Below are 22,257 nucleotides of genomic sequence, written 5' to 3'. Positions count from 1 at the left end.
AGGGAGGGACCCACGGTCAAGCTGCCTCCGTGAAGATGATCAGGGGCCAGAGAAAAACAACCAGATACATGGAAAACACAGGCATGTTGTCTGGGAGGAGGAAAGTCTTGGTGGCACTTGGGTAACCTTTTCTTTTTTTTTTTTTTTTTGAGACGGAGTTTCGCTCTTGTTGCCCAGGCTGGAGTGCAGTGGCGCGATCTTAGCTCACCTTAACCTCTGCCTCCTGGGGTTCAAGCAATTCTCCTGCCTCAGCCTCCCGATTAGCTGGGATTACAGGCATGCACCACCACGCCCGGCTAATTTTGTATTTTTAGTAGAGACTGGGTTTCTCCATGTTGGTCAGACTGGTTTCAAACTCCTGACCTCAGGTGATCCGCCTGCCTCGGACTTCCAAAGTGCTGGGATTACATGCATGAGCCACTACATCTGGCAACTTGGGTAACCCTTTCATGGTTTCTAGGATGGCTTCATCCATAGTTATCCCAAACATCAGGCCCTTAATGTTGGCTTCTCCCACTCTCTTACACCCACCTGTTTTCTCCTTTCCATTCCTCCTACTCCCAGTTTAGCTCAGGCCTGCATCATTTTTACCCTGGTCACTGTTATTGTCTGGTCACTGGCCTCCTTCCTATCTCCAGCTAGATTGATGGCATCTGAGGCCTTGCTTAGAATCCTTCAGTGGCTCCCCATTTCCTTCCATCAACAAGTATTCATCAATAAGTATTTATGCTCTTTCTCAATCCCTGGCTAGGCACACTGGAGAGATACATCCCTGCCCTTGCGGAGCTTACAGTCCAGCAGGGCAGACAGACAAATGAATGGTTACCATATTATCTACAAGTGGGGATTTTTCCAGAGCCCACAGATGGGGCACCTGGCCCAGATATGGCCATCAAGAAAGGCTTCAGGGAAAGTTGATGTCTAGGCTGAGACCTAAAAGATGAAAGGAGTTAGCCAGGCAAAGCAGTGGGCAAGGATGAGTCCTTAGAAGGCCTTGAGAGCCTTGCTGACCACCACCTTTGAACACACTGGCCATGAATCATAGTAGGTCCATGATTGTCACTCTTTTAATCTGCCCTACACCCACAGGTCCTTCCAAGACCCATTTCAGATGCCACCTCCCCCAAGAAGACTCTGGTTCCAGTCCCCATACCCCAGTGTCTTTGGTGGCCCTGTGCCCATTTGCCTGCCCTATCTTAGCCCTCTCCACTTCACTGCAATGGTATATTCACCCATTCCTTTACAAAATCAGAATCCAGAAAGGGAAGGACACTGTCTCATTTGTCTTCGTGTCCCCAGCACTCAGGTAAGCCAAGCATATGTAGATGTTTTTTTTTTTTTGGAGATGGAGTCTCACTCTGTCGCCCAGGCTGGAGTGCGGTGGTGCGTTCTCCACTCACTGCAACCTCCGCCTCCCAGGTTCAAGCAATTCTTCTGCCTCAGCCTCTCCAGTAGTTGGAGTTACAGGCATGCACCACCACACCCGGCTAATTTTTGTATTTTTAGTAGAGGGGGGTTTCACCAGGCTGGTCTCGAACTCCTAACCTCAGGTGATACCCTGCCTTGGCCTCCCAAAGTGCTGGGATTAAAGGCATGAGCCACCGCGCCCGGTCACATGTGGACATTTGATAAATATGTTGAATGAACCGAAACCAACTCTGCATTCTCCCCCACCCTCCCATATAATGGGACAGGAGAAAATAAGAGATTTATATGAGAGGCTGCAAATGATAGGATTAGGGAGTGGTTGGAGATATCAGGAATCCATCTAGCTACAGGTGAGATCAGGTTTTTTGTTTGTTTGTTTGTTTGTTTGTTTGTTTGTTTTTTGAGCCGAGTCTCGCTCTGTCGCCCAGGCTGGAGTGCAATGGCGCGATCTTGGCTCACTGCAACCTCTGACTCCCGGGTTCAAGCGATTCTCCTGCCTTAGCCTTCCGAGTACGGGTGTTACAGGCGCGTGCCATCACGCCCGGCTAATTTTTTGTATTTTTAGTAGAGACGGGGTTTCACCATATTAGCCAGGATTGTCTCGATCTCCTGACCTAGTGATCCGCCCGCCTCGGCCTCCCAAATTGCTGGGATTACAGGCGTGAGCCACCGCGCCCGGTCGAGATCAGGTTCCCAGAGAAATGGGTTATTTAAAAACCCCGAGTTCAGGCTATCTGTCTGGAGGGGCTAGGAGGCTTGGAGTTGGACCAGTAACTTCTTAGGTCTAGCTTCAAGGAGTGAAGATTCTCTGTAGCGATCTGCATACCTGGGCAGTGGGAGCGGGCAGAATCCTTCTTTCTTCTCTTCTCTACACCCCCTCACTCCACCTCCACCCTCCACCGCCGCCCGGAAACCTTAAGCTTTCTCCTTTCCAACAGAGGTTTCCAGCTGTTGATGCCTGGATGGACCCGGCTGCAGGGAGGAGGAGGAAACTCTCTGTCCCTCCCTTCTTCTGCATGTCCCCACCCTCCCTCCCTCCCTCCTCCCCCCTCCCCCTGCGCGCTCTCAGTCTCCCTCCCTCTTTCTCCTCTAGGCTGTCCAGTAGCCTCGCAGCGGCGAGCAGCGAGCGCCCTGCTCCAGTCCCGGCTTGGAATTGAACTGTGTGAGCACGGGTCCTGGAACCCGGGTCCAGAACCGGCGAGCCCGGGTCTGAGCCCAGAGCTCAGCGGTCAGCCTCGTAGGCCCTGACTCGGAACCAAGCCGAGGCGCTGAGCGTGGAGCCGGAGAGCCGGAGAGCCGGAGAGCAGGGCGGGCCGGCCGGCTGCGCGTCGGACTAGTGGCGGAGCAGGACCGCGGAAGGCAGGGAGACGGCCGCAAACCCAGGGCAGAGGGCAGAGGGCAGAGAGCGGCCTGGCTCGGTGGAGAGGGCGCCGCCCGGCCGGAACCAAGCTCGCCGCCCGGGACGGCGGCCCCCCGTGGGGCGCGGACCCAGGGTGGCCGTGGGTCCGCAGCGACTCCCCGGCCGACGGCGGGGGGCGTGCCCCCTCCCAGCCCAGCCTCACCAACCCGGCCCGCCCGCGGCGTCGCGGGGGCATGTGAGCGGGAAGCGTAGGCTGCCAGCCGCGAGGACCGCACGGAGTTGGAGCAGGAGCGCGGAGCCGCGAGCCCCGAGCCCCGAGCCCCGCGCCTGGCTGAGTAGTAAGTGCACCCCTCCGCGCCATGATCGCGCCGTCGCGCCCATCTCCCCAGCCCGCTGAAGTTTGACACTTGCGCCCCTACGTTTCTGGGCACCCACCGGCTCTCTTCCCTGCGAGTTTCCACCCCGTGCAAAGTTTTTCGAGGAGGGACGGACCCTCACCTACCCCCAACAACCCTGGGCAGAGGCGGCTCCTCCCTGGCCGACTTGGGTCCTTGTGGAAAGGGGTGGCAGCCTGTAAGGCAGTGCGTGGCTGTGTGTGTGTGTGTGTTTGTGTGTGTGTGTGTGTGTGTGCGCGCGCGCGCGCGCGCGCGTTCACCACGCGGGTCGAGCTTAGGGTGCACCCTCAACCCGCTCCTCGCCGACCGCAGAGGACTAGGTCTTTCTCATTAGCCCGACTATGCGCCTAGTTCAAGGATTTCTCAGTGGGAAGCCGAGGCGACCTGCGCGCGTCCTGCGTGGGGCTCAGGTGCCTGCGACGAGGCGCAGAGCTCCTCCGCCATGGTTGCGTGGGGTGCTGGGGGACAGACGCGCGCCCCTTGCCGCGGTTTCAGGGTCGTTCCCCAGCGGACCAGACTGGCGCCGCATCCTGTTTGTTTTCTGCTCCGGCTGCTCCCGTCCCACCCCCACCCCCACCCCAGGCTGCTTTTTACTACCCACACCTCCCGCCCTGGGATATCGTAGGTGAGCCTTTTCATCCCGATTCCGCTGCAAACGCTGATCGCGCCTAGGGGTAGGGAGATGCGGAGCGGGTAGTCACTCAGTTCCCAGCGGCTCGCCATTGTTTTCCCACCCCGCGCGTTCCGTACGTAAACACACACGCACACACAAGGTTGTGTGTGTGCGCCTGCTCTGGCTGCTTCCAGTCCCCAGGCGCGCAGGGATCGCCCGCGGGATTCGCCCAGCTGCCCGCATGGGTCTTCAGGCTGGAGGCGCTCCAGGACTAACTGGAGCTGGAGAAGGCAAGAGACGTGGGGGTTGCCGGAGAGTACCGGGCGGGGCAGTGAGCCGGGCCTGGGCGGGAAGTGAATTTTGAACTTCAGCCCTGGACCTTTCCGGGAGGACCCCGAACGCTGGAGCGGCGGCTCCCGCCCTGGAGGGCCCGCGGCAGCTGCAAAGACTCCGCTGGCGCTCTTGGCAGCCGCCACGGTGACAGAGGCTTGGAGGAAGCCGAAGAGTTTTCCTGGGAAGTTTGCTTTGACTCTCTGGGAATTTCCGGGCAGGACGCCTCGGCGCTGGCGCTGGCGCTGGCGAAGGGGTCTGGCCAAAGACGGCCAGAGACGATGCTGCTGGCTCTTGACCACTAGGCTGTACTTGGCTCTCAGTAGTCCAAGTAGGTGGGTCCCTACTTCCCGGAGTTCATGCCTTCCAAACCGGTATCCCCCAAACGATCACGACATGCCGGTTTCAAAGATGGGTGCATAAGTCTGTTCGTTTCGCAGTCCTGGGAGGCAAGCTTGGTTCTGGCCGGGCGGCACTCTCCGTCGATCCAGGCCGCTCTCTGCCCTCTGCTCTCTGCCCTGGGCTTGGGGCGGTCTCCCTGCCTTCCGCGGTTCTGTTTTCGGACCCGTCCGACGCGGCGCCAGCCCGCTAGCTCCTTTTCTCCGGCTCCCCGGCTCCCAGGCTCCCCGACTCCGTAATCCGCGCCTCGGCGCAGTCGGGAGTCAGGGCCTGAGGCTGACCCCTGTTTCTACTGTGCTTCATTAGAAAGCACCTCGCAAGATGCTGGGATTCAGCACATTTGGATTCCAGTTCCCCATCGATGGGCAGCGTGGGTTCGGACTTTCCCGCATGCGAAATGGGTAGAGTAAGCAGCCATCTTTGAAACTGGCATGTCGTGATCGTTTGGGAGATACTGGTTTGGAAGGCATGATCTCCAGGAGGGTAGGGACCCACCTACCTGGATCATTGAGGGCCAAATATAGCCTAGTGGTTAAGAGTCCTGGAGCTGGAGTTAGATCCCGGATGCCCCTGGCGGTGTGGCTGTGGGCAATTTAACTTAACCTCTGTGCCTCAGTTTCCTCAGCCACAAAATAGGGTTAATATGAACGCTTCAAGGGGTTGACTTGAGGATTAAAAGCCTTAATAAAGTGAAACTGAGAACAGTGCCTGGTACATAATAAGTGCTAGATAAATATTAGCTGTTATTGCCATTATTATTTAACAGAGCCCAGAAGAGCACTTGGCGTTTGTGCTCAACGAATCGATTATAATATCGCCCACTTCTGGAGACGAGGAGATCTTGTACTCTCTCCCACCCTTTCCTGATTCCAGCCCCTCAGATCAAACTTATCCTTCTTATTCCTTGTCTACTGCCATCTTCTTGAGTCTTTTTTCTTTTTCTTGTTTCCTTCCTTTCTCCCTCCCTTCACAATTTTTGTGAAAGCATTTCATTCCCTCCCTTCCTCATTCTTAAAAATCAATCTTGGCTCAACTGCAGTGTTCTCTCCATGGAAATCAGGTCCCAGGAAGGAAGTGTCTCCAAAAGGGTGTCCCTTGAGCATCCTCAGCCTGGGCTGCTGGATCAGGATTGGATGTGCATTTGTGTCTCTGGGGCTGGGTGAATTTCTAGAGAGAAGAGCCCAAGAGGCCGGGCGCGGTGGCTCAAGCCTGTAATCCCAGCACTTTGGGAGGCTGAGACGGGCGGATCACGAGGTCAGGAGATCGAGACCATCCTGGCTGACACGGTGAAACCCCGTCTCCACTAAAAATACAAAAAAATTAGCCGGGCGTGGTGGCGGCGCCTGTAGTCCCAGCTACTCGGGAGGCTGAGGCAGGAGAATGGCGGGAACCCGGGAGGCGGAGCTTGCAGTGAGCCGAGATCGCGCCACTGCACTCCAGCCTGGGCGACAAAGCGAGACTCCGCCTCAAAAAAAAAAAAAAAAAAAAAAAAAAAAAAAGAGAAGAGCCCAAGTGTCAGGGGCCCAGGGGAAGAATCAGGTGGGATGGGCTGGGACTGTCCCAGGAGGAGCCCTGCTCCCTGGGTAGCGTCTGTGTCTCCTGCTGCTGGACTCACTTGGAAACATGGAATAGCACAGCTGCCTGGGTAGACTGGATGTGGGATTTGGGGTGAGGGGCAAAAGTGTCACCTCCAACTTTCCACTTGCAGTTGGAGGATTTTCTAGGAATTTGGGTTTGTCACAAGTTCCTTGTCTGATTTGGGATTCTGCAAATGCATAGCAGAGGTAAGGGGTGAGCTGAGGAACCAGGAGGAAGAACAGGGTGCTGCTGTCCAGCCACACTGCCTTGGACAACAGGCTCCTGTCTTCCTTTCTCAGACCCTCCAACCTCCACGTGGGGGATGGCCAGAAGGTTGCTTCTTCGTGTTGGCGATCCTGCAATTGGCAGTTTTTAGTTATGACAACTGACACTGCAGTCACCCCATTCACTCCTTCAACAGAAATTGTTGACCACCTGCTATGTGCCAGGGCCTGTGCTATGCAGTGGGATAACAGGGGAGAACAAGACAGGCAGCGTGCCTGCCTTCAAAGAGGCGTCTTTCTATTGTGGGGAGACAGACAGTAAATAATTTTAAGTAACCAAGACTATCAGACTATGACATGCAATGTGAAAGAAATACCACAGGGTGATGTGATAGAAAACATATGTAGGTCAGGCAGTGGTGGCCCTAGATTGGGAGGCCAGTGAAGGCCACCTGGGGGAGAGGACAGCTCAGCCCAGGCCTTGAAGGGTGAGGAGCCAGCTGCATAAAGACCTGGAGATGGGGGATTGCAGGCAGAGGGAATAGCAAATGAAACCCCCTAAGGCCAGAACGGGGGCAACAGCTATGTGGCTGGAGAGGAGAGACTGGAGAAATCAGAGAAATCAGAGGAGAGCCAGAGAGTAAGACTGATTAGGAGCCTGGATTTTATTGCAGGGTGATGGCAAGCCATCAGAGAGTTTTAAGTAGGGGAGTGACATGATCTGCTCCATGATTTTAAAAGATTATTTGGGACTAGTTGCCCCAAGGGAGGGAAATGGTGGCTGAGGGATGGGATGGAGAAAAGATTGTTTTTTCTGTAGACCCTTTCGTCCTTTCTGAATTTAGTACCGGGTGGGTATACAAACCATACCCCAAAACCTCCCCAAAACGTGGTTAATAGCAGTTTATAACCTGGAAAATTACATAAGAAGTGACAAAATCAGGATATAAAACTGCAGAGTACAGTCTTAGTCTTGTACAGAGAATTGCAAGTGTACACATGGCCATCGTGCACACACGCATGGACGGAATCTGGGAGGATGCATCAGAATATTTACAAGAGGTTAGCTCTGGATCCTAGACATATGGATGGTTTTAATTTCCTTATCTCCCATTTGTTTTTTTACTTTTCTACAATGGTCATGAATTATTTTTATTTGTTTGCTTGTTTATTTGTTTGTTTTGAGATGGACTCTCACTCTGTCGCCCAGGCTGGAGTGCAGTGGTGTGATCTTGGCTCACTGCAACCTCCACCTGCCGAGTTCAAGTGATTCTCCTGCCTCAGCCTCCTGAGTAGCTGGGACTACAGGTGTGTGCCACCACACCTGGCTAATTTTTTTGTATTTTTAGTAGAGACAGTATTTCACTATGTTGGTTTGGCTGGTCTGGAACTCCTGACCTCAAATGATCCCACCATCCTCGGCCTCCCAAAGTGCTGGGATTCTAGGTGTGAGCCACAGCACCCGGCCAAATTACTTTCATAAGTGAAAAATATGTACAACAGAGAGATCACTTTGGCTGCTAAGTAGTGAAGAGCTTCAAGGAGAGCAAGGATGGAATCAGGCAAGTTAGGAGGCTGACTTGATGACTTGGATTAGACTTGCTTGGGGAGGGCTTTCCACCTCCAACTCAGATTTTGTGATCAAGAGTGCCAGGGTCAGTCATGGATGATGTTCAGTGCTGCCTCGGCTCTGGAAAATACCCCACGTTCCACCTGCACCCTTATCCCCGTCATTCCTTCTGGTGGGAGAGTCCCATAGTGGACATTTTGCTACTGTGGTAATTGGTAGACTTAGGAAAACACATCCACAGTGAGAAGGATTTAGGGTCAGGAGAAATATTTGTCCCATAACATCTCCGAGCCTCTGTTTTCCCTCCTGTGAAATGGGACGGTAACAGTGATAATACCTTCCTTTTTTTTTTTTTTTGGAGATGGAATTTCGATTTTGTTGCCTGGGCTGGAGTGCAAATGGCGCGATCTCAGCTCACTGCAACCTCTGCCTCCCAGGTTCAAGTGATTCTTCTGCCTCAGCCTCTTGAGTAGCTGGGATTACAGGCACCCACCACCACGTCCGGCTAATGTTTTTTTTTTTTTTTTTGGCAACAGAGTCTCACTCATCATGCAGTGTGTAATCTCAGCTCACTGCAACCTCCGCCTCCCAGGTTCAAGTGATTCTCCTGCCTCAGCCTCCTGAGTTGCTGGGACTACAGGCACGTGCCATGACGCCCGGCTAATTTTTGTATTTTTAGTAGAGACGAGGTTTTGCCATGTTGGCCAGGCTGGTCTTGGACTCCTGACCTCAGGTGATCTGCCCACCTCGGCCTCCCAAAGTGCTGGGATTACAGACGCAAGCCACCGCCCCCGGCCAATACCTTCCTCTTGGAACTGTTGGGAGGCTAATGGCTGATGATGTCTATAGCAACAGCGCTCCACGAATAGTAAGCTGGGGTTTGCTATTACCAGACAAGTGTTGGTTGAGCTAGGCCTATTCCACCAAGGGATCTAGGTGTCCTTGCCCTTGAGAGGCTGACACTGGATTCTACAAAGGTTTTCTCCTCTCTGGGGGTGCTTTGAGATTGGTCCTTATTGGGCAGCTCCCCTGGGTAAGTCTCCAGGAAGCTGACACCACCGGAAAAAGTGGAATTCAAATGCAGCTGTGCTCCTGAGCCCCCTCCCCCAGCCACATTCAGGGGTGAAGCTGAGTGTTTGAAAAGGGCTCTGTGCTGGGAGGGCCGGCCAGGCACACAGTAAATCGTGCTTTGAATGGGAGTTATTTTTGTGCTCAGTGTTTGCTTAAGAGGGCTCGCTCCTGCCTGAACTCGTTGCGGTCCTCACCCTTTGCTAGTCCCCTTTCTGGAACCCGGATGTGTCAGCCAGGGAGGCCATCACAATGCCTTTTACCAGATGGGGAACTAGACCCATGGAGGATTGCTTTCTCTCTCCTGTCAGCTCCCTGCCCCGAAGCAGGAAGGCATGCTCTGGATGGTGGTCTTTGCCTCGGTGACTGCCTGCCTTTTGACTGGCCTTTCCTTAGTTCTTGGGAAGACTTGGTTCAAAGATTGCTGCAGGCCAGCTCAGCAGGGTTCCTCCGACCTCCGTCAGCTTCTCTGATCAAGAGTGACTGCTCTTTAAAAAATGTAAATACTTTCTCGGAGGAGCAGTGATATGGTAGTTCCCTCCTAAGAGCACTTGTATGCCATGGACCCAACTTAAAGCCCCAAGATGGTGAAGCCTTTGCAGCTCCCCTAGGAAAAGATTTCTGAGCCAGGCGCAGTGGCTCGCGCCTGTAATCCCAGCACTTTGGGAGACTGAGGTGGGCGGATCACGAGGTCAGGAGATCGAGACCATTCTGGCTAACACGGTGGAACCCTGTCTCTACTAAAAATACAAGAAAAGTAGCCGGGTGTGGCGGTGTGCACCTGTAGTCCCAGCTGCTGGGGAGGCGGAGGCAGAAGAATGGTGTGAACCTGGAGCCTAGATCACTCCACCACTGCACTTCAGCCTGGGTGTCAGAGCAAGACTCTGTCCCAAAAAAAAAAAAAAAAAAAAAAAAAAAAAAAAAAAAAAAAAATCTGCCCAGTCTGTGTAGTCCACAGCATAGAACCTTTTATTTTTATTTTTATTTTTTTTTTGAGACAGAGTCTTGCCCTGCCTCCCAGGCCTGAGTGCAGTGGTGCAATCTTGGCTCACTGCAAAACTCCGCCTTCTGGATTCAAGCAATTCTGCCTCCGTCTCCTGAGTAGCTGAGATTACAGGCGTGCGCCACCATGCCTGGCTAATTTTTGTATTTTTAGGAGAGATGGGGTTTCACTGTGTTGGCCACGGCTGATCTCAAACTCCTGACCTCAGGTGATCCGCCCACCTCAGCCTCTCAAAGTGCTGGGATTACAGGTGAGAACCACCAAGCCTGGCCTCACAGCATAGAACCTTGTAGCTACAACCTGCTACTCCAGGCGGCTCTCCTGCCTTAGTGGGTGGCAGGAGGTCCTTCTTGCTTTTGGAAGACCCCTCTCCTTCCATGGACTGCGTCTTTTGTGAAGGAGGCCCTGAGGCCTGCCTCCCTGCTCACTCCTGGCAGGAGCACATTGTGGTGCTGTCAGGGAGGATCTCAATGGTCTCAGATGGAACAGCAGCAGTGGTCAGACCTCCTAGAGGCTGTGAGGTGAGGAGGAAGTGGCTGAGGTTTCCTCTGCCTCCTCCTGAGGTCATCCATGGGCAAACCAAAGCCCCAGGATGTGTTGTGTGTGTGGCCTGGTATCTCAGAGTGCTGAGTGTACACAGGATGTGCCACGCTAGGAGACGTCCCGAGATCTGTACCCACATGTTGAGGGCTTCAGCCAGGGGTGTTTTTTTTGGGGAAAGGAATGTGTATGGCACAGTAGAGGAAAAGAAGTTAGAAGTGGGGACAGTATCTCCAGCTGCCACCTTTCTTCCCAAATAGCTTTTGATACCCACACCCTTTTGGTTACAGGAAGTCTGACACTGGGAAGTCATCAAATTTGGAATTCAGTTCCCTCCACTCTCCCCGCGATGGTGGCCTTAGCATTTAAATAGCCTTGGCATGAAGCCCCATAAACTGCCCCAGGGATTGGGGCAGGGTTGGGGGGAAGGGTATTAGTGTTACCCCCCGACATTGTCCCCCTGTGTCTTCCGGGGACATGTCCAAGCTAGGGTGTCAGTGTTTTGGCTTGAGAGGAGAGAGAAGGGGCCACAGACTGGGCAGGAGCCCTCCTGGCTCCCCTCCCGCTCTGGTGGTTTTGGTCCTAATCCCTGCCTGCCAAGCCCAGAGCTCCCTGGGGGATCCGCCCCAGAGGAGGCCAGACTGTTCTCCTCCCCTCTGCCTTACCTCCCCCAGTCCCCGCCCCCTGCTTGACTGAGAATGGAATGTGCAGCCTGTGGAACAAGATGGGGTGAGAACTAGTTCCCAGAGGACCTTGGTCCCGCCCCCTCCCATCCCCCAACAAAGGGGGTGAGGAATCTGGGGGCAGGGCCTGCTCCCAGGTATGGCTGATGGTGCCCCGATGCAGACTCAGGTCCTGTGCTGAGTTGGTGCAGAGAAAGGCAGGTGCTGTGGGGGTCCAGGACTAGCGATTTGAAGGTTTTCTTGTAAGTCCAGCATGCGGGACAGGTGCTGAGTTAGAGGAGGTGCAGCAGGCAGAGCAGCTCTAACTCCAGCTCCTGTAGCTGGGGGTGGTCAATATTCTTTGTTGGCCTCTTTTTTTTTTTTTGAAACGGAGTTTTGCTCTTGTTGGCCAGGCTGGTGTGTGCAATAGGGCCATCTCGGCTCACAGCAACCTCCACCTCCCAGGTTCAAGCGATTCTCCTGCCTCAGCCTCCGGAGTAGCTGGGATTACAGGCATGCGCTACCATGCCCAGCTAATTTTTTGTATTTTTAATAGAGACGGGATTTCTCTGTGTTGGTCAGGCTGGTCTCGAATTCCGGACCTCAGGTGATCCGCCCGCCTTGGCCTCCCAAAGTGCTGGGATTACAGGCGTGAGCCACCGTGCCTGGCCATGACTTCTTTTTTTTTTTTTCAAAGATCGTGGCTCATATTCATTTTCTTATTTCTGTAGTCTCTAAAAGTAATACAACAATGTGTAGCACCTTTGTCATCAGGATGAAAAGGATTTAAAATACATCTAATATTGCCAGATAGTGAAACAGAAATGTCATCGTGTTTGTTTCCACGGAAGACCAAGAGGAGGCACGGCTTGACCAGTGCTAAGAGGGATCTGGCAGGAGGAGTGGTTGTGGAAATGTGTCAGACTGGGCTGATGCCCTTTCACGATGACAACTGAGTGGGCCCCATGGACCCCCTGGCGGGCTCTGGGGGCAGGGGTGGGGGGGTTGCCCGGGACTCATGGGGCCTCCTGCTTTGGCCCTGGGGCCTAGGAAAGGCCAGACAGGGAGGGGAGCCTTGGCGTGAGCTGCCTTCACACTGACTTAAAAGCATTAACTCTTGCCTGGCCACACAAGGCAGGACCCGGCATTCCTCAGAGTGGAGGGTGAGGAGGATTTTCTGTCTTAGCCCTCAGCCTGTGCGGGGTGTGAGGTCCCTCACCCTCACGCGAACAACCTCTCCCCACCCTCCAGCCCTACTGGAGTCTGAAGTCACTCAACCATCCCTGTGAGGTTTTGGTTCGGGCCTGTTCCAGGAGGGTGGGGTAGGGTGGGGAAAGAAGGGGGAATAAAAGGTAATGAGGAGGGGTGGAAGGAAGCCTGTGTGCAGCTACAGCCGGCACTCAGGCAGGTGGGGTGAGGGCAGTGGGGCTTGAATAGGGTGCTCTTGAAAGCAGAGGGAGTGGCCCCTTCAGTCCCTGCCATTTCTCAGGCTTGTGTGGCTCCTTGTTTCTCGGCTGCTGGTGGGGTGTGTGTATGTGGTGGGGAGAGGTGGCTAAGTGTGATGTGTGTGTGATTGCAATGTGAGTGGTGTGTGTGTGTGTGTGTGTGTGTGGAGGGCCAGGTGTGTGTGCGTTTGTGGAGGACTGAGTGTGATGTGTGTAGCTGTGAGTGTGATGAGTGTGTGTGTGGAGGGCCAGGTGTGGTGTATGTGTTTATGTGTGCAGACAGGCAGGGGCCTGTGCTCTTGAGACCCCGACCAGCCTCTTCCCACCCATGGGAACCAGGCGGGGCCTCTGAGAACTCCAGGGAGACAGTGGGGACATTAGACAGATGTCAAGAAGGAAGGGAGAGTAGAATGGAAGAAAAAGGAAGAAGCAGAACAGCCCCACAGCTTCCGGTGCCCCAAGCAGGTTGGGGTTTTAATCCCAGTATATCTGGGGAGGGCCAGTAGTAGGCTATCACCCCCTTCCCTCCTTTTGCTATCAACTTGGTTTCCAGGGCAATCATGGAACCCCAGCCATCCCCCTTGCCCAGGAGCACTTAATATGGCAGTGTCTGGCCAGGGCAAGGAGCTGAGGAAGAGAAGAGTGGTTGAGAAAGACTCAATGGTGGGCTCCCTAACTGGGGCTGGTGGGGCAGGGAGAGGAGGCCTCTCCTCTTAGTTGGGTAAGGTACCTTAGTCAGTAAACTCCTAGGGACCAGAACAGGAAACAGGGTCAGAGAACAGAGGAAGGGGACCTGTGTCAAATCTTGACTTAGGTAGAGGTGGGTAGCAAGAGGGCTTTCTCTTTCATATCTGAGGTAGACAAGGGATGGACTTGACTGCTCTCGGCCAGAGAATCCTTGAAATGGGTGTACAAGTCTAGGTGAATGGGCCTGTCTTAGAGTTGTGCAATGCAGTCTGTACAACTGTACACAACGGCCTGTTGGAACTGGCTGAAAGCATCAGGAACCTTTGGTTTTCGTAATGTAAATTCCCCTTTTCTTCTACTGGGTTCACCTGACCTTAGATCCATACTCCTCACCATGGTGGCACTCTCCATTTGGGACCGATTTTGGCTATCTGTGTTGCCCTTTTCTGGGCACTGATTAACTTGAAGTTTGGAGAACCAGAATTTTTTTTTTGTGTGTGTGTGTGTGTGTGTGTGGGAAGGGGGGTTGTGTGTGAGTGTTGGTGTGTTTGGCAGTTTAGAGAGGGTCTGTTGGACCGTTGACACCCTTTATTGAGCCTGAGCCCTCTTGGGCCAATTGGCCACAGGTGTAAGGGACCTCCTGACTGCGAAGCCACGACTGATGGGGTTTAGGAGCTCTCAGATGGGGCACGTAAGACTGAAAGGAGGCACATGGGGAAGAGGGGAAGTTTCTGCCTCACCTGATAGCAACCCCTGCCCCAGGCCCTTCTTCTGTTCCTCAACTCGCAGGGTCTTCTTTATATCCCTGCCTTCTCTCTCCACCTCCCACCATCTAAATTCATCCATTCCTTGCCCTTCAGGATCCGTGCTCCTTGATCTCTAAGGAGATAGCTTGGCTAGTTAGCTTTACCAATCTAGGTGCATGGACAGATTAACAGGTAACTCCAGAAGCACATTGGCCTTTTAAGCAGCCACGGGGCCTTACTAATCCAAGAGGTGATTGAAAAGCAGGAACTTGGGGTGGAGATGGAGTGGATGTTGGGGCCTGTAGGGGCCTTCTCCAGTCCTCCGTCCCTGAGGCAGGTATGTAGGGAGCACCTGCCTTGTGGCTATGCCGGGCCACCCTGGGCTGGGGCTGAAAGACCATGAGGCCAGCACAGCCCTTACACAGCTTTGAGAAAGTGAAGTAAGTAACTGATACCAGTACTGACAAACCGAGGGGAGGGAGGGACAGGGCAGGATGCTTCGGGAGCGCCCACACCAGATTTGGGCAACCAGGGAAAGTTCCCTGAAAGACATAACATAAAGACCTGGAGGGTGGGGGGAGAGAACAGGTCAGAGGGAGGAGAAGGTCATAAGCGCAGGTCCCCTCCACATCTCCCAGCGGCCCCACCTGGGCCTCTAAGGGCATATCAGATGGTCCTATTCCTCACCAAGGACCCGGGCACACTATGACTTTGCGGGGAGAGTGAGTACTGGGCATTTGAAGACAAGGTGGCCAGGGGCTCCCAGAGCTCAGGGGCCTTATTCAGCTACAAGTTGTGTGTGCCAGCACAGGGGAGGAGGGTTTTGGTGTGCACTAACATACATGGGGGCCCTGCCTATGGGGGCCCTGGGGATGGGGGCTGCCTGTGGTGTGGTGCTGTGGGTTCAAGCGGGACTTGGGCACTGTGTGGTGTGTGGCCCAAGCTGCTGGGGGATTGAAACCCCAAGCCTCTCGCAGGCAGCTGTGGGGGGTGCAGGATTGCTAGGGCCAACTGCAAATTAGCCAGGCTGGCATTAAATGCCTTTGCTGCCTCTCTCCTCCTGTCCCTCCCTACCCTCCCGAAAATCAACAACTGTGTCAACAGCAGGGTGATTGTGCTTGGCCAGCAGCCTCCAGGGCTGCCAGGACCAGGCAGGTGCTGGCAGGGGCTGCTGGAGCCCCACGCTGGGAGCAGGCTGGGCCTAGCTGCCAGGGCTGCAGGATAAACAAGGCCGCACACAGGCTGGGCCGGGAGGGAGGCCACAGGCAGGCAGGAGGCGAGAACAGGTGTCTCAGGAGCTCTGTAGACACAAAGGGCCTCTTGTCTCCTCCTTCCTGGCCCCAGGGAGCCGCCCCCCTCCTCCCTCCTCTCAGACCCCGCCCAGAGATCAGTGACCTGGTCAGCAAGGGGGTGCTGTCTTCCAGATTCACCCCCTGCCTCTCAGGGTTTGTTGTTCTTGCTTGAGACAGAGGTGAGACCGGACCATGTGGGGTGGGGCGCATTAGCCCGAGAGGCAGGAAATCTGCCTCTGAGCGAATCCACTAGCTCTGAGGTCTCTGTGTGTCTCAGTTTCCTTGCTGGAAAGACAGCAAGATCTCTTCCCCCTGGGACACCCAAACGTGAAATGGATGGGAGATGGGAAAGCATCTGGAGCTTTGGGGAAGAAAGATGTGGTGAACGTCAGGAGTGATGGAAGCTAGGGTGAGACCTAAGGGATTCCAGGTGAGATTTAGGGCAGGAGGTGGCCGGGGTGTGGCAACCCTCCTTCCTGCTCACCTATTTCTAAAGCAGACCTTTACAGAGCACCTACTGTGTGCCAGCCACTGCACTAGGAACTGGGGAGGACATGGAGAATAATACAGTACCAGTATAGACAGACAGGCAGCTTCTGGAGCCAGGCTGTCTGTGTGATCTTGGGTAAGTAATCTAACCTAACCATAGAGATGATAACAACTGTACCTGCCGCAGGCTCATGGGGCTATTGTGATGGTGAAATGTAAAGACGTAAAGTATAGAGAAAGGATGTAAAACAGTGCCTGACATATAGTAAGGACCATTTAAAAGATGCCTGTTATTGTCCCTCTTCCTGAGAGCATATTAAGGACTCAAATCTAGTCAGAGCCTGGCGGGTAGAGAGGTAAACAAATAATGGCAGGTTGGTTAAGTACTAGACACCAGTGATGTCCAAGGTCTCTAGGATGCCCTGGAGAAATAATGAACTCTTCTAAGATTGTTTGGAAGGGACTTATAAAGGACATCTAGGCCGAGTTTTGAGTGAGATATAAGAGTTTGCTGGTCAAGAATGTGGGAATTACAAAAGCAGAAAGTGCATGTTAAAAAAAAAAAAAAAAGAGCCAGGCATGGTGGCTCACGCCTGTAATCCCAGCACTTTGGGAGGCCGAGGCAGGCAGATCACGAGGTCAGGAGATTGAGACCATCCTGGCTAACACGGTGAAACCCCGTCTCTACTAAAAATACAAAAACAAAATTAGCCGGGCGTGGTGACGGGCGCCTGTAGTCTCAGCTACTCCAGCCTGGGTGACAGAGTGAGACTCTGTCTCAAAAAGGAAGAAAGAAAGAAAGAATGTAGGAAGTGCCTTCCAGGCAGAGACACCATGTGAAGTGTGAAAGTATTGAGTGTGTGCCTGAAGTATATGGTTGTGAGCACAGCTGGAGGGGTGGCCTGGGCCAGGTGTGGAGGGCCTGTGCAGCCTACCAGATGTGGAGCCATTTAATTTCTAATATCTTTGAGCCATGTTTTCTTTATCCATAAAATGGGATAATGGTTCTCCCTTGTGGCAGGCTGATGGTACCGGTTAGAGAAAGATGTGTGCTGGGTGCACAGTTAATGGTAGCTATTTAGGTCCCTCTGTGATCTGGCGCATGTCCGAAGCCTGTCTGGGCCTTGGTCTCTAGATCTGTAACAAGGAGACAATGGTCTTTCTCCTTCCTTCCATGACTTCTGCAGATGCAAAAGGGCCAGGCTGCCCATCACCTGGGTAGATAAGTCAGGCTGAGAGGCCTAGGACTGCTTGCCTTATACAGAGGGGTCAGGTGCCCGCCTTCCCAGGGGCACCAGCTGGACCCTACTGGACTGAAGAGGAGGGAGCCTGACTCCATGGTGGCTGCAACTGTCTGTTCCAGGACCTTCCTGTAGTTTCCCAGGGGCTGCTCCCTGCGCATGAGGCGGTAGGGCCTTCTGTCCCACCTTTTCTTATGGGGGCTCCCTGACATCTCCCCTTTCTGGCTGTGCTGGTGTTTCCGGGGGGGGGGTGCTGGGGCCGGTGCTTCTACCGCTGACTGACAGCCCTGAGGGCACACAGGCCCTGGTCTAGCTTCTACTGCTAATGGCCTATATACCCTCAGGGCTGCCACTTAGCCACTTGGAGCCTCACTTCCCCCATCAGCAACTTGGGAAGGGAGCATTTTGAGTCCTCTTGATATAAAATAAGAATTCTGGTTCGCTGGAAATGGAGTTAGATGAGGGTGATGACAACCACACTGGCAGTTTTTGCTGCAGTTTAAAAGCTCGGATGTAGAGTCAGACACTTTCCCACAGCCCCGCACGGGATGCTTATGTGGGGCTTGTCTCAGGGGTACCTCATAAAACCTTCTAGTTTGGAAGGGCAGGGAGCATCTAATCCTCAAATTTGGCAGATAAGGGAATTGGGAACCATCTAGGTGGTGGGGCTTCCAGAGTCCCACCTGGCTGTGGATCTGCAGGGATGAGGCTGGTCTATGCAGTATGTTCAGAACAAGTGACAACCCACACTGAGATCTTGCTTTAGAGTCCCCTGGCCTCCTGCCCTAGTGTCTTGCCATTGGTTTTGGGGAACTGGTGATGGGAAGGGCCGGGGCATCGAGCAATGTCTGGAGCCCACTGGGTCTCCTGACAGTCACAGGGAACCATGCTGAGACTGGATCTGGAAGGATGTGTGCTTATAGGGCCCTCATTTACTTTCTCCTCCCTCACTTCCCACCTTGGCTCTGGACTTAGCCTTGTTTTCTCTTCTTCCCCTGAGGTCATGTTTCTCAGATAGCCACAAGGTGGGCTGACACCAAGGAGAGGCATTGGTGTAAAGGGGATGCTGGTCGATTAGGCTGGGGACACTACTCTGGGTTCTCCTGGCCAGGTGGTCAGATGACTCCCTTTGGAGCCTTGGAAACTGCCCAAGTAAGAAACAGAGCGAGGCAGAAAGAGCAGCGGGGACACTCAGATTTTTCCAGGGGCTTTGTCCATATTTACATGCCATTTGCATATAACCAGTACGCTAAACATCATTTTATAATCTATCCCCAGGCACATTCAGATTTGCCTTTTACTCTTGTTCTTTCCAGAGATGGCTAGTTCTGCCTTTTTGTGCCTGTCTGTGTCTTCTTACTCTTGTTCCATTACCCCCACTCCTGGACAGAGGGGTAGGCGACTGGGAACAGTCAGTGTGGGGTAGGGGTCGTTCCTGCTGTCGAACTGGTCTGATCAGATGAGATCAGACCTGACCTCTCTGGGCTTAGCACAGAGAGCTGGATGCACAGGCCCAGCCTCCCCTCCTCACCCCACCCCAGCGGCCACCACCTCGCCTAGTCAGGGATCAGGGCACCATGCCTGGCACTCAGCAGGTGCCCATTAAATGTGAAGCAAAAGCTCAATTAGAGTTCAGACAAATACATACCATGCAGGCTTCTCAGGACCTGGCTTTTGAGCTCATGAAGGGAGATGCTGGTGGGTTGAGGGGAGCCTCTGGTGGTCCCGAGGGTGGGAGGAATTGATTTCCCTCTCAGCGACTGTGACCAGGGAGGCATTTCTTTCTCTGCTTGGCCTTGCAGGAAACAGTGTTGAGAATGAGAGGAGCAGAAAGGAAGAGCTAGGCCTTGTATTAATTTGTTTTTCAGATTGAGTCTCTGTTACTAGCAATTTATTACATCCGGGTCTCCAGCCAAGCACATTCTGTTCTCCAGTGTTGGGGGAAGATGCATGGGGGTGGGGTGGGGAAGAGGCTGGACAGGAAAGAGGAGCAGATCAACAATTTTATGACTGAGTGTGTGGTGTCTTGGCCTGTGCTAGAGGACGGTTTTAGCACAGGGCATTTTGAGCCCAGCCCTGCGTGGGGAGGCGCTCCTCTAGACGGCATGGCATTCCCATGCGAGCCCAGACAGCCCTGGGGAGCAGGGTGAATGGGCTTCCCTCCCACTCTCATGCCCGCCGGGCCTCAGGCTCCAGATTTCTCTGTGTGAAATGAGGTCAGGGCAGTGATGCTTGGAACAAAATCGTAGTTTCTTGAGGCAGTGGGGCCTGGGGAGATCGCTCCGAGTAACAGGGGAGCAGCTGTGTGAGGGGACCCTGGAAGAGGGGTAGCAGGCAAGGCGGCCACCCTGTGGAAAGAATGGTGCAAAAGCAAAACAACCCCCTCTCTGCAAAAGTGCTGAGCTGGTGGAATTTCACTTGGCGGCTGTGAGATCAGGGCAGTAGATAGAGCCCTGCGGGCACCAGGGCTGTGTGGGTGCAGGGGGTCCCGGAAGAGAGGGCAGGGGCAACACCTGTGGCACCCCCTCCACTGAGCTGGCCTCCACATTGCCCAGGGCTCATCACTGGTCCCCATTCCTGGAGGTGCGTCCCTTACCTCCATCCACTTGTCACGTAAGTTGGTCTCATTCTTCCCATTTTCCCTCATTCTCTTCCCAACTGTGGCTTTGACTAGACGTAGCTACATCATCTAGTCTTCAAGGGGCCAGCATTGCGCAGAGGGCCATGGTGCCAGACAGCAGGGAACTCTAGTAGGAGGAACTCTGTCCGACCAGGATGGTGGTGCCTGAAGCCCCCGGGGCCTCTGCCTTATGGCTGGGCCTCTGGTGAGAGCCCAGGCTGCTTAGAGGAGAGTGAACCCTTCAGTAGTGATTTTTTGCATCCCAGCCACATCTCCAAGCTGGGTGCCATTGGATGGTTGTTGAAGGGCAGATTCACTGGAAGGATAAGAAGCTCTGGTGGGACTCTAGGAAGAGCCAGCACAGAGAATGTGTGTGTTGGGCAGTCGGGGAGAGAGGGTGTTAGGCAGGGAGATCATGGGCCTAGTTTCCAGCTGTGAGGTTTGAACTATTATTATCCTCCACACCGAGCTGGTGGCCACTTAACCCTGAGGCTGGTTACTTGTCCTCTGTTCTCTGAGTTGACAGCCTCCTTCCTGACTAGCTCAAGACTGTTTTTTTTGAGATGTAGTCTCACTCTGTCGTCCAGCCTGGAGTGTAGTGGCATGACTGCAACCTCCGCCTCCAGGGTTCAAGCGATTCTCCTGCCTCGGCCTCCCAAGTAGCTGGGATTACAGGTGTGTGCCACGATACCCGGCTAACTTTTTTGTATTTTTAGTAGAGACAGGGTTTCACTATGTTGACCAGGCTGGTCTTGAACTCCTGGCCTCAAGTGATCCACCCACCTCGGCCTCCCAAAGTGCTGGGATTACAGACATGAGCCACCATACCCGGCCAAGCTCAAGACTCTTGCCAGAGGTTCAGGAAAGGATGAACTCAGATTCGATTCAGCATGGGGGAATTTGGTAAGTGTGTGTTGAGCATGGATTCTGGACCCAGTGTTCTGCTGATGAGCATCTGTAGGGCACCTTTGTACCAGGTGCTGTAAGGAACACTGGTGACTTACAGAGGCAGAGGAGCCTCTCTGGGGTGGGAAGGGATGGTGTTAGTTTAGATTGCAGTTAGGCGGAGACCATCCATGTCAGAAGGAACCTTGGACACAGGCCGAGGAGCTAGGACTTTGTTGACAATGGGGAACCAGAGGATCTGTCAGAGAACTTTCAGAATGGGTGGCTCATTCATTCAGGCTGAAGCTGCTCTCTCATTGTCCTGCAAAAAATTCCAACAGAACCCTGTTCTTTTCCTTTCCATTCAAAGACATTTTTGCTGTCTTCCGTATTGAACTGCCTGGTAACTGAGACAACTTTCCCTTCCCTCCCAGGGCTAGTGGGTTCCCAGGGCTGCCACCCTGGGAAAAAGACAAGTCGTTTTTCCTTGTCTGCCCTGACCAGTGCTGCTCACGGCTTTGGTCCCACTGGGACCCAAACGAATCAGTGTGGCCAGCTTTCCTGGGATATCCAGCACGAGCAGTTTCCAGCATGGGCATGCTTACATTGTTCAGGATCAAGGAATATTGCTCTCTAGATGTCTTTTTAAAACCAATGGTTTGGTATATTTTTGAATGAATGAGATACTCATCCAGTGGATAAGCTTTACCAAGACCTCATTGTGTGAAAGGCACTGGGCAAGGCTAGGGGTGAGGGGATCAGACCCCACCCTCAGAGATGCTGTCTGCGGAGGTGAAACAGCTCATTGTTGGAACAAAGCCTCTTTCCCATCTCTGTAGCCTTGGGTCGGAAGGCTGGGGGCAAGGTGAAATCAGACTGGGGTTTGAGTCCTGGCTCTGCTTCTGAGCCCTGTGATTTCTGGCAAATAACAGAACTTTTTTCTTTTTGTGTGTGTGTGTGTGTGTGTGTGTGTGTGTGTGTGTGTTTTAGATGGGGGTCTCACTATATTGCACAGGCTGGTCTTGTACTCCTGAGCTCAAGCAGCCCTCCCACCTGAGCTCCCAAAGTGCTGGGATCATAGGCGTGAGCCGCCTCTTTCTTAGCTTTGGCTCTTTCTTTCTTTGTTTCTTTCCTTTCTGTCGTTCGTTCATTAGTTCATGCTTTCTTTCGTTCTCTTTCGGTCTGCCTTTCTTTCTATCTTCTTTTTTCTTTCCTTCCTTTTCCTTCTCTTTTTCACTTTTTTTCTTTCTCTCTTTGTTTCTTTGCCCAGGCTGGAGTGCAGTGGCACGACGCTAGCTTACTGCAGCCTTGAGCTCCTGGGCTCAAGTGATTCTAGTTGTGACTTAGGCGCGTGCTACTACACACGGCTAATTTTTAAGCTTTTTTGTAGAAACAAGGTCTTGCTATGTTGCCCAGGCTAGTCTTCAAAGTCCACATTGGTCTCCTGAAGTGTGCTGGATTACAGGTGTGGGCCCACCACACCTGGCCCAGAACTTTTTTTTTTGAGACAAGGTTTTGCTCTGTCGCTCAGGCTGGAGTGCAGTGGCATGGTCATGGCCCACTGCAGCCTTAACCTCCTAGGCTCAAGCAATCCTCCTGACTTGACCTCCCAAAGTGCTTGAATTACAAGTGTGAGCCACCACTTGTGGCCTCAGAACCTTCTTAAACTCTAGTTTTCTCAC

At 53.5% G+C, this 22,257-nt stretch overlaps 1 protein-coding gene across 3 annotated transcripts in view; it reads left to right on the top strand.

Annotated features, from left to right (window-relative positions):
• The first annotated feature begins 2,509 nt into the window (after window positions 1–2,509).
• The window catches only part of SOX13 (SRY-box transcription factor 13), a 55,484-nt gene continuing 35,736 nt past the window's right edge, over window positions 2,510–22,257 (top strand). For 2 of the 3 annotated variants that reach the window (XM_050763549.1, XM_050763540.1), the window contains exon 1: window positions 2,510–3,126. The gene's annotated coding sequence lies outside the window, so the exon portion shown is untranslated. The remainder of the gene's footprint in view (window positions 3,127–22,257) is intronic. The other variant, XM_050763559.1, reaches the window with a different exon arrangement.

The sequence above is a fragment of the Macaca thibetana genome, chromosome 1, assembly GCF_024542745.1.
Source record: "Macaca thibetana thibetana isolate TM-01 chromosome 1, ASM2454274v1, whole genome shotgun sequence".
In the NCBI taxonomy this organism is placed as follows: Eukaryota; Metazoa; Chordata; class Mammalia; order Primates; family Cercopithecidae; genus Macaca; species Macaca thibetana.
This window is presented reverse-complemented; position numbering and strand designations above follow the sequence as displayed.